This window comes from Oncorhynchus mykiss, chromosome 14 (genome assembly GCF_013265735.2).
Source record: "Oncorhynchus mykiss isolate Arlee chromosome 14, USDA_OmykA_1.1, whole genome shotgun sequence".
In the NCBI taxonomy this organism is placed as follows: domain Eukaryota; kingdom Metazoa; phylum Chordata; class Actinopteri; order Salmoniformes; family Salmonidae; genus Oncorhynchus; species Oncorhynchus mykiss.
Genome location: NC_048578.1, coordinates 20,423,594 through 20,439,123, shown reverse-complemented (window position 1 = coordinate 20,439,123; position 15,530 = coordinate 20,423,594). Strand labels below are relative to the sequence as shown.

At 43.1% G+C, this 15,530-nt stretch overlaps 1 protein-coding gene across 3 annotated transcripts in view; it reads right to left on the bottom strand.

The window, feature by feature from the left end:
* elf1 (E74-like ETS transcription factor 1) overlaps positions 1–15,530 on the bottom strand; it is a 79,804-nt gene that overhangs the window by 31,413 nt on the left and 32,861 nt on the right. Inside the window, exon 1 of one of the 3 annotated variants that reach the window (XM_021561491.2) lies at positions 13,917–14,041. The exons of the other annotated variants lie outside the window; for them this stretch is intronic. The gene's annotated coding sequence lies outside the window, so the exon portion shown is untranslated. Of the gene's footprint in view, positions 1–13,916; positions 14,042–15,530 lie in introns of those variants that run through there. 3 annotated transcript variants of the gene reach the window in all.

Sequence of the window (15,530 nt, the reverse complement as noted above, 5' to 3'; positions counted from 1 at the left end):
TATTCTCAGCTCTATGTACTGTAGGAGGAGGAGGAGCTAGCTGAGAACAGACAGCAGAAGACTGCTCTCCCTCTCCCAAAGTAACTAGCAGTCGCAATAACAACCAATTAGAGGCCTGGGGTCTGTTCAAAAGGGAGCGATGTTACAGAGCGTTGTATTGTGTAGAACAGATATGACTGTCTGTCAGGTGGAATAGAGATTACCAACTGGGCAAAAAACAGTTGATATGACTATCTGTTATGTGGAATAGAGATTACCCACTGGGCAAAAAACAGTGGATATGACTGTCTGTTATGTGGAATAGAGATTACCCACTGGGCAAAAAACAGTGGATATGACTGTCTGTTAGGTGAAATAGAGATTACCCACTGGGCAAAAACTGGTTGGAATCAATGTTGTTTTCATGTCATTTCGACCCCAAAAAATCTATCTGATGATGTTGAATCAACTTGGAAAACTGACTGGATTTGCAAAAAGTAATCAACGTAAATTTTTACCTAAATGATTTTGTTTTGAATTCACGTTAGTTGACAACTCAATCAAATGTATATAAAACATTGAACTGCAGTCTGTGCTCAGTGGGTAGCATAGGCTCAACTTGTTAGGCCTACCTTTCTATCTGCAATGTTCTGAACGTTTCACGAAATGTAATACACCCGTGTAACAAACGCACAGCTCCCAGCAGGCCATGCTTCCCTCCTCTTCGCTCTCCACAGCTGAGCTCATTGTTGACCATGAAAGGAGGTAATTTAAGTCAATTGAATGACTAGGCAATGAGTCAGCCTGCATGTGGCAACCACGCAAACATTGTGGGAAACAAGAAAACCGACCAAGAACAAACTATTCTTATCGACCCCGGTTACTTGCTCGAATTACAAAATGTGAGATGTTCAATGTTCAAAAGAGGTGACGTTGTTATAGGGTGGTTGGAGAATGCTCCGATGGTTCTGGTATAACTATGTGATGGGCGGTAGTATTATGGGTGGTGCTGCTTGCTCTAACACTCACTAGCCCTGTATTGAGAGTGTAAGATCATGGCCTCAATGCTGTCAGCTCAAGAGTCTCAGAATAGCTCCTGATCTAATGAGCGCTTTTGGGGTGGAAAGGGGAGAAAGTTAGAGGGAAGACAGGGAGAGTGTGGAGTTCTTTCCTGCTTGGTGATAGCGGGGAAACTGACTATCACTGGCATTTCAGGGTGGATGGAGAGGATAGACAAGAGAGTGGGCATAATTCATTCTACTTCCGGCGCCGACAGAGATGGACGCCTCGCTTCGCGTTCCTAGGAAACTATGCAGTATTTTGTTTTTTTTACGTGTTATTTCTTACATTGGTACCCCAGGTAATCTTAGATTTCATTACATACAGTCGGGAGGAACTATTGAATATAAGAGCAACGTCAACTCATCATCATTACGACCAGGAATGTGTCTCTCCCGAAGCGGATCCTGTGTTTTGCCTTCCGCCCCGGACAATGGATCAGATCCCAGCCGGCGAACCAAAACAACGAGGCCGTAAAAGGGGCAAACGAAGCGGTCATACTACACGCCAATGTCCAGTCTCTTGACAACAAGGTTGATGAAATCCGAGCAAAGGTAGCATTCCAGAGAGACATCAGAGACTGTAACGTTCTTTGCTTCACGGAAACATGGCTCACTCGAGAGATGCTAACGGAGTCGGTGCAGCCAGCTGGTTTCTTCACGCATCGCGCCGACAGAAGCAAGAAGAGGGGCGGGGGGGTATGCCTTATGATTAACGAGACGTGGTGTGATCATAACAACATACAGGAACTCAAGTCCTTCTGTTCACCTGACTTAGAATTCCTCACAATCAAATGTCAACCGCATTATCTACCAAGGGAATTCTCTTTGATTATAATCACAGCCGTATATATCCCCCCCCCCCCCCCCAAGCAGACACATTAATGGCCCTGAATGAACTTTATTTGACTCTATGTAAACTGGAAACCACATATCCTGAGGCTGCATTCATTGTAGCTGGGGATTTTAACAAGGCTATTCTGAAAACAAGACTCCCTAAATTCTATCAACATATCGATTGTGCTACCAGGGCTGGTAAAACCCTGGATCATTGTTATTCTAACTTCCGTGATGCATATAAGGCCCTCCCCCGCCCTCCTTTCGGAAAAGCTGACCACGACTCCATTTTGTTGCTTCCAGCCTACAGACAGAGACTAAAACAAGAAGCTCCCGCGCTCAGGTCTGTTCAACGCTGGTCCGACCAATCTGATTAAACGCTTCAAGACTGCTTCGATCACATGGATTGGGATATGTTCCGCATTGCGTCCAACAACATTGACGAATACGCTGATTCGGTGAGCGAGTTCATTAGAAAGTGCATCGGTGATGTTATACCCACAGTAACGATTAAAACATTCCCAAACCAGAAACCGTGGATTGATGGCAGCATTTGCGCGAAACTGAAAGCGTACATTTTTTTTTAGCACTCACTTCCGTCCTCATGAAGTGCTTTGAGAGACTAGTCAAGGACCACATCACCTCCACCCTACCTGACACCCTAGACACACTCCAATTTGCTTACCGCCCCAATAGGTTCACAGACGACGCAATCGCAACCACACTGCACACTGCCCTAACCCATCTGGACAAGAGGAATACCTATGTGAGAATGTTGTTCATCGACTACAGCTCAGAATTTAACACCATAGTACCCTCCAAACTCGTCATCAAGCTCGAGACCCTGGGTCTCGACCCCGCCCTGTGCAACTGGGTTCCTGACGGGCCGCCCCCAGGTGGTGAGGGTAGGTAGCAACATCTCCACCCCGCTGATCCTCAACACTGGGGCCCCACAAGGGTGCGTTCTGAGCCCTCTCCTGTACTCCCTGTTCACCCAAGACTGCGTGGCCATGCACGCCTCCAACTCAATCATCAAGTTTGCAGACGACACTACAGTGGTAGGCTTGATTACCAACAACGATGAGACGGCCTACAGGGAGGAGGTGAGGGCCCTCGAAGTGTGGTGTCAGGAAAATAACCTCACACTCAACGTCAACAAAACAAAGGAGATTATTGTGGACTTCAGGAAACAGCAGAGGGAGCACCCCCCTATCCACATCGACGGGACAGTAGTGGAGAGGGTAGTAAGTTTTAAGTTCCTTGGCATACACATCACGGACAAACTGAATTGGTCCACCCACACAGACAGCGTTGTCAAGAAGGCGCAGCAGCGCCTCTTCAACCTCAGGAGGCTGAAGAAATTCGGCTTGTCACCAAAAGCACTCACAAACTTCTACAGATGCACAATCGAGAGCATCCTGTCGGGCTGTATCACCTGGTACGGCAACTGCTATGCCCACAACCGTAAGGCTCTCCAGAGGGTAGTGAGGTCTGCACAACGCATCACCGGGGGCAAATTACCTGCCCTCCAGGAAACCTACACCACCCGATGTCACATGAAGGCCATAAAGATCACCAAGGACAACAACCACCCGAGCCACTGCCTGTTCACCCCGCTATCATCCAGAAGGCGAGGTCAGTACAGGTGCATCAAAGCAGGGACCGTTCTGTACCATCACTCATTCATATATCTTTATGTACATATTCTTTATCCCTTTACACTTGTGTGTATAAGGTAGTCGTTGTGGAATTGTTAGGTTAGATTACTCGTTGGTTATTACTGCATTGTCAGAGCTAGAAGCACAAGCATTTCGCTACACTCGCACTAACATCTGCTAACCATGTGTATGTGACAAATAAACATTTGATTTGATCACACTTCTCTCTTCACTGAACACCGCAAAGTTTAGGAAAACTGACCCACTGCAGTCAATTACAACAGCTCATCACATCCCAGTGACGGAATATAGCCCTCTACTTGAGGAGTTCAGTCTCAGTCAGAGAGACAAACAGAAAAGCTTAGCCTCAAATACATCTCTAGAGCATGGTCTCGTTCCCAGAAACTGCTAGCTATTAGCCTGGCAAAAGTGACGCTACATTGAAGGTAAAAACGAAACGTTGAACTGCAGTCTGTGCTCAGTGGGTAGCGTAGGCTCAATTTGGTAGGCATACCTTTCTGTCTAGAAAGGAGCTGATCGTGGACTATAGGAAAAGGCGGGCCAAACGGGCCCCCCATTAACGTCGATGGGGCTGAAATGGAGCGGGTGGAGAATTTCAAGTTCCTTGGTGTTCACATCACCAACAAACTATCATGGTCCAAACACACCAAGACAGTTGTGAAGAGGGCACGACAACACCTATTCCCCCTCGGGAGACTGAAAAGATTTCGCATGTGTCCCCAGATCCTCAATCAGTTCTACAGCTGCACCATCGAGAGCACCCTGACCGGTTGCATCACCACCTGGTATGGCAACTGCTCAGCATCTGACCATAAGGCGCTACAGAGGGTAGTGCGTATGGCCCAGTACATCACTGGGGCCAATCTTATATTAGGCGGTGTCAGAGGAAGGCCCCCAAAATGTTTTGTCAAAGACTCTAGTCACCCAAGTCATAGACTGTTCTCTCTGCTACCTCACGGCAAGCGGTACCGTGGGCGCCAAGTTTAGGACCAAAAGGCTCCTTAAACAGCTTCTACCCACAAGCCATAAGACAATGAATCAAATGGCCACCTGGACAATTTACATTGACACTTTAGTTTATTTAGTAAATATTTTCTTAACTCTATTTCTTTAACTGCATTGTTGGTTAAGGGCTTGCAAGAAAGCATTTCACGGTAAGGAATACCTACACCTGTTGTATTAGGCGCATGTGACAAATACAATTTGATTTGAAACCAAAGCAGCTACATTTTCATACACTACCAATCAAAAGTTTTAAAACACCTACTCAATCAAGGGTTTTTCTTTATTTTTTACTATTATCTAAATTGCAGAATAATAGTGAAGAATTCACAACTATAAAATAACACATATGGAATAATGTTGTAACCAAAAAAGTGTTAAACAAATCAAAATATATTTGATATTTGAGATTCTTCAAATAGCCACCCTTTGCCTTGATGACAGCTTTTCTGCAAAGAAACCACTACTAAAAGGTCACCAATAATAAGAAGAGACTTGCACGAGCAATGGACACTCTTGGCATTCTCTCAACCAGCTTCATGAGGTCTTAAAAGTTCATTTGCAGAATTTCTTTCCTTCTTAATGCGTTTGACCTTTTTAATGCATTGTGTTGTGGCAAGGTAGGGTAAAACAGGTAGCCTAGTGGTTAGAGCTTTGGACTGGTAACCGAAAGGTTGCAAGATTGAATCCCTGAGCTGACATGGTAAACATCTGTCATTCTGCCCCTGAACAAGGCAGTTAACCCACTGTTCCTAGGCCGTAATTGAAAATAAGAATTTGTTCTTAACTGACTACATAAATAAAGATACATTTTGTTTTTAAAAGACCAAGTCCACACTATGGCAAGAACAGCTCAGATAAGCAAAGAGAAATGACAGTCCATCATTACTTTAAGACATGAAGGTCAGTCAATACGGAAAATTACAAGAACATTGAACATTTCTTCAAGTGCTGTCGCAAAAACCATCAAGCGCTATAATAAAATTGGCTCTCATGAGGACCGCCACAGGAAGACCCAGAGTTACCTCTGCTGCAGAGGATAAGTTCATTAGTTACCAGCCAAATAAATGCTTCACAGAGTTCAAGTAACATACACATCTCAACATAAACTGTTCAAAGGAGAACAGTTACCATGAACAGTTACCATGAAGGAGCCTTCATGGTAAAATTACTGCAAAGAAACCACTCCTAAAAGACACCAATAAGAAGAAGAGACTTGCTTGGGTCAAGAAACACGAGCAATGGACATTAGACCGGTAGAAATCTGTCCTTTGGTCTGGAGTCCAAATTGGAGATTTTTGGTTCCAACCGACATGTCTTTGTGAGACGCGGTGAGGCTGAACGGATGATCTCTGCATGTGAATTTCCCACCGTAAATCATGGAGGAGGTGGTGTTATGGTGTGGGGATGCTTTACTGGTGACACTGTCTGTGATTTATTTAGAATTCAAGGCACACTTAATCAGCATGGCTACCACAGCATTCTGCAGAGATACGTCATCCCATCTGGTTTGGGCTTAGTGGGACTCTCATTTGTTTTTCAACAGGACAGTGACTCAACACACCTCCTGGCTGTGTAAGGGCTATTTTACCAAGAAGGAGAGAGATGGAGTGCTGCATCAGATGACCTGGCCTCCACAATTGTTTTATTTCACCTTTATTTAACCAGGTAGGCCAGTTGAGAACAAGTTCTCATTTACAACTGCAACCTGGCCAAGATAAATCAAAGCAGTGCGACACAAACAACTACATAGAGTTACACATGGGATAAACAAATGTACAGTCCAATAACACAATAGAAAAAAATCTATATACAGTGTGTGCAAATGAGGTGAGATTAGGGAGGTAAGGCAATAAATAGGCTGTAGTGGCAAAGTAATTACAATTTAGCAAGTAAACACTGGAGTGATAGATGTGCAGAAGATGAATGTGCAAGTAGAGATAATAATAACAATATGGGGATGAGGTAGTTGGATGGGCTATTGACAGATGAGCTATGTACAGGTGCAATGATCTGTGAGCTGCTCTGACAGCTGATGCTTAAAGTTAGTGAGGGAGATTTGAGTCTCCAGCTTCATTGATTTTAGTCATTCGTTCCAGTCATTGGCAGCAGAGAACTGGAAGGAAAGGCAGCCAAATGAGGAATAAGCTTTGGGGGTGACCAGTGAAATATACCTGCTGGAGCACATGGGTGCTGCTATGATGACCAGTGAGCTGAGATTTCTTTTATTTCACCTTTATTTAACCAGGTAGGCTAGTTGAGAATAAGTTCTCATTTACAACTGCAACTTGGTCAAGATAAAGCAAAGCAGTGCGACACAAACAACTACACAAAATGACACATGGAATAAACAAACATACAGTCAATAATACAATAGAGAAAGTCTATATACAGTGTGTGCAATTGAGGTAGGATAAGGGGGGGTGAGGCAATAAATAGGCCATAGTGGAAGTGTAGAAGTGTAGTGTGTAGAAGATGAGTGTGCAAGTAGTGATACTGGGGTGCAAAGGAGCAAAATACATCAAATAAATAACAATATGGTGATGAGGTAGTTGGATGGGCTGTTTAAAGATTGGCTATGTACAGGTGCAGTGATCTGTGAGCTGCTCTGACAGCTGGTGCTTATAGCTAGTGAGGGAGATATGAGTCTACATCTTCAGTGATTTTTTGCAGTTCGTACCAGTCATTGGCAGCAGAGAACTGAAAGGAAAGGCGGCCGAAGGAGGAATTGGCTTTGGGGGTGACCAGTAAGATATACCTGCTGGAGCGTGTGCTGCGGGTGGTGCTGCTAAGGTGACCAGTGAGCTGAGATAAGGTTGGGCTTTACCTAGCAACGACTTATAGATGATCTGGAGCCAGTGGGTTTGGCGACGAATATGAAGCGAGGGCCAGCCAACGAGAGCACACAGGTCGCAGTGGTGGGTAGTACATGGGGCTTTGGTAACAAAACGGATGGCACTGAGATAGACTGCATACAATTTGCTGAGTAGAGTGTTGGAGGCTATTTTGTAAATGACATCGCCAAAGTCAAGGCTTGGTAGGATAGTCAGTTTTACTAGGGTATGTTTGACAGGATGAGTGCCTTGTTGTGAAATAGGAAACCGATTCTTGATTTAATTTGGGATTGGAGATGCTTAATGTGAGTCTGGAAGGAGAGTTTACAGTCTAACCAGACACCTAGGTATTTGTAGTTGTCCACATCTTCTAAGTCAGAACCGTCCACAGTAGTTATGCTGGACGGGTGTGTAGGTTCATTGATAATTTGTGTGAGATTGAAGGCATCTAGTTTAGATTGTAGGACGGCCGGGGTGTTAAGCATATCCCAGTTTAGGTCACCTAACAGTACAGGCTCTAAAGATAGATGGGGGGGCAATCAATTCACATATGGTGTCCAGGGTACAGCTGGGGGCCGAAGGTGGTCTATAAGAAGCGGCAACGGTGAGAGACTTGTTTCTGGAAAGGTGGATTTTTAGAAGTAGAAGCTCGAATTGTTTGGGCACAGACCTGGATATTATGACAGAACTCTGCAGGCTGACTCTGCAGTAGATTGCAACTCCGCCCCCTTTGGCAGTTCCCCGACCTCAACCAAATTGAGATGGTTTGGGATGAGTCGGCAACTCCGCCCCCTTTGGCAGTTCCCCGACCTCAACCAAATTGAGATGGTTTGGGATGAGTCGGACCACAGAGTGAAGGAAAAGTAGCCAAGTGTTCAGTATATGTGGAAACTCCTTCAAGACTGTTGGAAAAGCATTCCTGGTGAAGCTGGTTGAGAGAATGCCAAGAGTGTGCAAAGCTGTCATCAAGGCAAAGGCTGGCTATTTTAAGAATCTCAAACATTTAATATTTTGATTTGTTTGTTAAACACATTTTTGGTTACTACATGATTCCATATGCGTAATTTAATAGTTTTGATGTATTCATTATTATTCTACAATGTAGAAGATAGTAAAAATAAAGAAAAACCTTGAATGAGTAGGTGTTCTAAAACTTTTGATTGGTAGTGTAGATCTGACCTGAGAGCAAAGCAAAATACCAATGTACAAGTTGTCAGAAAACCCCAGAAAGACAGAGGACAACACCACATTTTTGTGCTCATCAAGTGTGGTCAGCAGAGAAGTGCTGTTTTGCAGGAATCATCTGGGTTCCTGTTGGGGAAATGACTCAGTGGTATTAGGCTGGTGTCAAGTCAATCCTGGAGCTCTGTGATAGCCAGTGCTCATGCACATCAACAGGGACATAAAACACATGGTGTCAGCAGACCAGAGGCTAAGAAATGTACTTAATTTAACAACAACAGCAAAACCCTACTGAGGGAGACAATGAACTAACCACTCTTCTGACATAAGTCACAGACAATTTAACATCAAGTCTTTTAGACATGCAAGTTGCTAAAAACTTTTGAGACATCTCACACCATGTCAGTGGATGTCATGTTAGTGGAACAAAGCATTGACAGCCTTCCAAGGCAAACTAGCCCAGTTGTTTGGGAATTATACATAGCAGAAAAGGTCACAGTCCTCCGCAATTAAGGAGGCTGCTGCCTCGGCACCAGAGAACAGTGTACACAGACAATGTCCTTTCACCACCACAGCAACCTACAGCAGTGTGTGTAAAAACTGGCAGTAGTTTTCGCTGCTTTGCTCGGCACATGTTCATGCATGGGCCATGGTAGTGTACAACGCTCACAGTCTCAATTTTTCTCACTGCATTGTTGGAAAGGGCCCATAAGTAAGCACTGCACTGTTAGTCTGCACCTGTTGTTTAGGAAGCATGTGACAAATACAATTTGATTAGACTTGATTTGAGCTGGCGAGTGCGGCCGGTAAAGCGAAACAACAAAACATGCCGCTATGTCTCAAATCAAATCAAATGTTATTGGTCATATACACATGGAAAGCAGATGTTATTGCGAGGGTGGACTGATATGTCTGAGTTCTACAGTGCTGCATTGAGAGTTACATTAACACACAGTTCTACAGTGCTGTTACTGTTCGGTTATGTCTGACGTTTGGTATATGGGATTGATTACGCTGTTGTGTATGAGTCAGTTGAGTTTGATAATAAACAACATCGAGTTGATAATGGACCCGTCATTCTAAACAAAACACCTGCATCCAAACCAACAGTGATGTCTGTCTGTTGTAGTAATGCACAGGGAGGTGGGCTGGTGTGCTACGACCAAATGAAGATGGAGAGAAAAAGGTCACCTCCAGTACAGGGTTTTCAGTGGGAGAGATGGAATTTAATCTGATATCTCTTAAACCTTGTACTATTCCACTGCAGCCCCAGGCTCTGAGTGAGAGAAGGTCTAATATGGACAAGGTCGGAGGCAGCAGCACCCTCACCCAGACAACTGCTGCTAGTGCTAACTTTCTAAGGCCAACCCCAAAGAGCTACAGCATTCTGTGGTGTGTGGCAATACAGACTGGTGCTTCTAGTGCTAACTCGCTAAGGTTAAATCTGAAGAGCTATAGCATTCTGTGGTGTGTGGCAATACAGACCGGTGCTGCTAGTGCTAACTCGCTAAGGTTAAATCTGAAGAGCTATAGCTAGCCCTCTGGTGTGACAACACAGCTCATAGTGCTACCTCACAGCTCATAGAGCCACACGAGTACCATGATCATTTGCATGGTAATTTACTATGTTTTATTAGCAGACAGATCAGCTGTGTGTGTAGAGTCTAGAGCATGATAATCGAATTTATTGATCATAGATTATCAAAATTCACATGACTTCTGCATTGAGTCTTCATACGGATGTGGGAGAGTTAAATCATTCAAATCTAGGAATGTTTTTTGTTGTATTACTAATTGTAGCTTACTTGTAGCCTACACAAGTATCCTGATGCTTTGGAAATATATTGACACACACACCTCCCTATCATGGCAGAGCATACCATGCATGAGGACAGAGAGAAGAGGGAGTAGAAAACTGAAAATAGAGGTGCAAAATATAATTGAGAGAAGAGAAACAAACAGCAGTGACAAACTGACCTGTGAAGCTTGCGCTGACAGGAAATGCATCACTGGGTTTCAGCGACTTCCTGTCTGTTAAACCACATTCAGTAGAAACCCTCTCTCAGTGCAAGAGTCTAATGTTATTTTGCACAACTACCCCTACTCGCTTCTAACTAATTCATTGGGTCTTTGACGTGTTTCTACCCTTCCTCTGTGGCCTTAGAAAGTCCAAAACTCAGGAACTGTGGGGTCTGAAATTATTGACAACCTTGATCAAGATGAGCAATAATGACTGTATAAAATAAATAATATTTTATGCTATATTGTATACAACATTTTGGAGGGGAAATTATATTATTTTCTAACACAATTGCGCAGAGAAAGAGATATAGTTTAACAAGTAATACATTTTTTTCTTAAAGATTCCTATAAATAAAGTAGTCAAAAGTTTTGTATTTGTTCCCATATTCCGAGCACAAAATGATTACATCAAACTTGTGACGCTACAAACTTTTGGATGCATTTTCAGTTAGTTTTGGTTGTGTTTAAGATAATTTTGTGCCCAATAGAAATGGTAAGTAATGTATTGTGTCATTTTATTGTAAATAAGAATAGAATAGGTTTCTAAACACTTCTACATTAATGTGGATGTTACCATGACTATGGATAATCCTGAATAAATCGTGAATAATGATTGAGTGAGGGTCAAAGATCATACCCCCAAGACATTCTAACCTCTTACCATTACAATAACGGGATGTTAGCATGTCTTTGGGGTATGATCTTTGACCCTCTGTAACTTTCCCACTCATCTTTATTCATGATTCATTCAGGATTATTTCGTTTATACAGTCCTTATTGCTCATCTTTATCAACAATTTCAGACCCCACTCTATGTACACTACCGTTCAAAAGTTTGGGGTCACTTGATCAGAAATACAGTGTAGACATTGTTAATGTTGTAAATGATGATTGTAGCTGGAAACGGCTGGTTTTTAATGGAATATCTACAGAGACGTACAGAGGCCCATTATCAGCAACCATCACTCACTCCTGTGTTCCAATGGCATGTTGTGTTAGCTAATCCAAGTTTATCATTTTAGAAGGCTAATTGATCATTAGAAAACCCTTTTGCAATTATGTTAGCACAGCTGAAAACTGCTGTGCTGATTAAAGAAGCAATAAAACTGGCCTTCTTTAGACTAGTTGAGTATCTGGAGCATCAGAATTTGTGGGTTCGATTACAGGTTCAAAATGGCCAGAAACAAAGACCTTCCTTTTGAAACTCGTCAGTCTATTCTTGTTCCGAGAAATGAAGGCTATTCCATGTGAGAAATTGCCAAGAAACTGAAGATCTTGTACAATGCTGTGTCCTACTCCTTTCACAGAACATTGTGACAGACTGTCTCCAACCAGAATAGAAATAGGAGTGGGAGACCCCGGTGCACAACTGAGCAAGAAGTACTTTACAGTGTCTAGTTTGAGAAACAGACACCTCACAAGTCCTCAACTGACAGCTTCATTAAATAGTACCCGCAAAACACCAGTCTTAACATCAACAGTGAAGATGCGACCCCCCGCGATGCTGGCCTTCTAGGCAGAGCTGCAAAGAAAAAGCCATATCTCAGACTGGTCAATAAAAAGAAAAGATTAAGATGGGCAAAAGAACACAGACACTGGACAGAGATATGGCTTTTTCTTTGCAACTCCGCCTGGACGGCCAGCATCCCGGAGTCGCCTCTTCACTGTTGACGTTGAGACTGGTGTTTTGCAGGGAATTTCTAAGTGACCCCAAACTTTTGAATGGTAGTGTATTAAAAATGCCCGTATTCAATTGTAAATATGAAAAACAGTGTGATTGCTAGAGGTCGACAGATTATGATTTTTCAACGCCGATACCGATACCGATTATTGGAGGACCAAAAAGCATTTGTAATAATGACAATTACAACAATACTGAATGAACACTTATTTTAACTTAATATAATACATCAATAAAATCCATTTAGCCTCAAGTAAATAATGAAACATGTTCAATTTGGTTTAAATAATGCAAAAACAAAGTGTTGGAGAAGAAAGTAAAAGTGCAATATGTGCTATGTAAGAAAGCTAATGTTTCAGTTCCTTGCTCAGAACATGTGAATATATGAAAGCTGGTGGTTCCTTTTAACATGAGTCTTCAATATTCCCAGGTAAGAAGTTTTAGGTTGTAGTTATTATAGGACTATTTCCCTCTATACCATTTGTATTTCATTAACCTTTGACTATTGGATGTTCTTATAGGCACTTTAGTATTGCCAGTGTAACAGTATAGCCTCCGTCCCTCTCCTCGCTCCTCCCTGGGCTCGAACCAGCAACACAACGACAACAGCCACCATCAAAGCAGCGTTACCAATGCAGAGCAAGGGGAACAACTACTAGAAGGCTCAGAGCGAGTGACGTTTGAAACTCTATTAGCGCGCGCTAACTAGCTAGCCATTTCACTTCGGTTACACCAGCCTCATCTCGGGAGTTGATAGGCTTGAAGTCATAAACAGTGCAATGCTTGACGCACAAGGAAGAGCTGCTGGCAAAACGCACAAAAGTGCTGTTTTGAATGAATGTTTACGCGCCTGCTTCTACCTACCACCGCTCAGTCAGATTCTTATATACTTGTATGCTCAGTCAGATTATATGCAACGCAGGACACGCTAGATAATATCTAGTAATATCATCAACCATGTGTAGTTAACTAGTGATTATGATTTTTTTTGGATTTTTTATAAGATAATTTTATTGCTAGCTAGCAACTTACCTTGGCTTACTGCATTCGCGTAACAGGCAGTCTCCTTGTGGAGTGCAACGAGAGAGAGGCAGGTCGTTATTGCGTTGGACTAGTTAACTGTAAGGTTGGATCCCCCGAGCTGACAAGGTGAAAATCTGTCGTTCTGCCCCTGAACGAGGCAGTTAACCCACCGTTCCTAGGCCGTCATTGAAAATAAGAATGTGTTCTTAACTGACTTGCCTAGTTAAATAAAGGTATAAAAATAAAATGAAAATACATCAAAATCGGCACATCGGCGCCCAAAAATACAGATTTCCGATTGTTATGAAAACTTGAAATCGGCCCTAATTAATCGGCCATTCCGATTAATCGGTCGACCTTTAGTGATTGCTCAGCGTGACAGTGAGCCTCTTCTTGTTAACCTAGATATGCTATACCTTCCCTTCCAAAACTCACGCTTACATCTAACATATAGACACAGACAGAAACCTGACTAGGTAACCCCTTTCCGTTCCTTCCTTCCTTCCTTCCTTCCCCATGTGTTCGTGAGGTTTTACGCCAATTCTAAGAAGAACCAAGCTCCTGTCACACTATGTTCTGCCAGTAAAGCATTGGTCAAACATAATATTTTCTATCTTACCTGAGGTAAATAGCCCACCGTCCAAAGCATGGATTCTGAATGATAGTCATGGTGTGGTCTTGAGAACATTTTCAGAACTACCCCACCACCAGCAATCTGTTTCTATTATGTGGCAACAGGCCACACGCCACAGATAGGAAGAGCCATTTGACTTGTGAAAACAGGACAGGAAATTGCAGAAAGGGGCAAAAAAATACATCTGCCCCCTTATATCTTGAGTAAAGCTAGCAGCTACATGAGTGCTACAGGAGGCTACTCATTAAAATGTAAATTCGGCCATTTTACCTGTTCACAGAATAGCAAGAATGATTAGAATCCAGAAACTGGAAAGGTGCCTATTGGTCATCTGTGATCAAAAACAAAGAATGATATTGAAGAGCAGCGACGCAAATCTCACATGGGAGATGGTTGTTTGTTCATCATCATTGACCCCATCTCCAATCTGGTTCATGCACACTGAGGTGAAATGATTAGCTATTAACAGGATCCAGTTGTGAACTAACATGATTGCAAAATGTGGGTGTAGACGGATGACTCTGTTGTTGAAGAATCTTTACACTTGTCCTTGGTCCAAGAATTAGTTCCCTGCTTCTCGAGACACATCAAAAGAAAGTTTGAGGTTTATGTATGAAGTTAATTGTATATCTAATGGTTTTGACATATGTCGTATGAGCCTGGGTGGTTTTTCGGTTAAGTCTCTCTCTGGGCTTTTAGGACCTTATGTGTTTGGGTGACACAATGGGTTGAAATGGAAAAGACAGAGACAATGAAAGTATGCATCTCTCTGCTTTAGCTCAGCTGCCTCTTACTGTGCATTGACAATTCTCCTCTCTCAGAAATATTTGAATTGCTTTGTTTTGAAGACTCTCCTGTTGTTTTGGCTGCTGTGAGGTAACAATTTGGTACATGACCAGACTGGAACTTTCAGCTCCATCCAGCATCCCAAAGTTGCACAGAAACCTCCCTCTATCTCCTAAGCAACAGCTGCCTAAACGCTAACATAGTACCCCTTTAAGTCAAAATTAAGTGGAAACTAATGCTAAGACATGGCCCTGTGAAGCTAATTCCAAGTCCAATGGCCCTCAGATGGACTTTTTTTTAACGCTGCTCCATGGTAGCAGATGTGTGATTGTGAAATACCACCGCCCCCGTCAACTCTCTGTCTCACACACACACACACACACACACACACACACACACACACACACACACACAAACAAACGCCCACCCCTGATCTGTTTACATTCATACCAATACCGACATGTCACAGCACAGGTCGGCAGGAGGATACAAAAAAAACCGGAAAAATATACCAGCAGCACCATGCTTCACAGTACACACACCCACCATGCTTCACAGTACACACACCCACCATGCTTCACAGTACACACACCCACCATGCTTCACAGTACACACACCCACCATGCTTCACAGTACACACACCCACCATGCTTCACAGTACACACACCCACCATGATTCACAGTTCACACACCCACCATGCTTCACAGTACACACACCCGCCATGATTCACAGTACACACACCAACAATGATTCACAGTACACACACCCACCATGCTTCACAGTACACACACCCACCATGATTCACAGTACAC